Genomic DNA, 1,313 nt, shown 5'->3' on the forward strand with positions numbered 1-1,313 from the left:
GCTGGGTCAAATGGTATTTCTAATTTCAACTTTTTAAAGAATCGCCATACTGCTTTCCACAGTGGTTGTATCATTTGACAGTCCCACCAGCAGTGTATGAGAGTTCCAGTCTCTCTGCATCCTCGCCATCATTTGTTATTTTCTTTCTTGTTGAACTTTGCTCCTGGTGTTGGGGCAAGATGGTATCTCATTGTCATTTTGATTTGCTCTCTCTAATGGCTAATGATTGTGAGCATTTCTTAATATGTTCATTGGCCACCTGAATAACCTCTTTGGTGAAGTGTCTATTCATGTCTTCTGCCCATTTTTTTAATTGGATTATTTGTCTTTTTGTTGTTGAGGTGTTGATGTTTTCTGTAAATTCTAGAGATAAGCCCCTCGACAGATATGTCATTGCCAAATATTTTTTCCCAATCTGTAGGTTCTCTTTTGACTCTTTTGGAGAAGTCTTTGGAAGCACATAAACATTTAATATTTAAAAGATCCCATTCATCTAGTTTATCTTCTGCTGTTTGTGCATTTAGGGTTATGCTTGATAATCTAGTTATGCCGTATATTAGGATCCCTAAATTTGGCCCTAGTTTTTCCTTGAGAAACTGTATAGTCTTAGCTTTCAAAGACATTTAAGACATTTAAGTCTTTGATCCATCTGGAGTTCGTTTTTGTGTATGGTGTGAGGTACAGATCTTGTTTTATTTTTCTGCAAATGGATATTCAGTTTTACCAACACCATTTGTTAAACAGACCATCTCCTCCCCATTTAATGGATTTTGGCTCTTTGTCAAAAATTGGGTGACCGTAAGTTGATGGATCTATTTCTGGATTCACAATTCTTTTCCATTCCACTGGTCTATGTGTCTGTCTTTGTACCAGTACCAGGCAATTTTGACTACTGTGGCTGTATAGTAGGTTTTAAGATCCTTGAGTGAGACAGGATCTTAAAAGTAGAAGAGAGACCTCCTACATTGTTCTTCTTCAATAATGCTTTGCTTATATGAGGTCTCTTTCCTTTCCATATAAAGTTAGTGATTGGTTTTTCCATATGCCTAAAGAATGTTTATGGGATCTGGATTGGGATTGCATTGAATGTATAGATTGCTTTGGGTAGAATTCACATTTTCACAAAGTTCAATCTTCCTATCCATGAACATGGTATGTTCTTCCATTTATGTAGATCTCTTAGAGTATCTTGAAATTTTATAGTTTTCTTTGTACTGGTCTTTTGTATCCCTGGTAAAATTTATTCCCAAGTATTTTATTTTTTTGTAGCTATTGTCAATTCTACTAAATAAATAAATAAATAAATAAATAAA

The sequence above is a fragment of the Orycteropus afer genome, unplaced genomic scaffold (genome assembly GCF_000298275.1).
Source record: "Orycteropus afer afer isolate SDZICR_OR568_19922 unplaced genomic scaffold, OryAfe1.0 scaffold00221, whole genome shotgun sequence".
Taxonomy (NCBI): Eukaryota; Metazoa; Chordata; class Mammalia; order Tubulidentata; family Orycteropodidae; genus Orycteropus; species Orycteropus afer.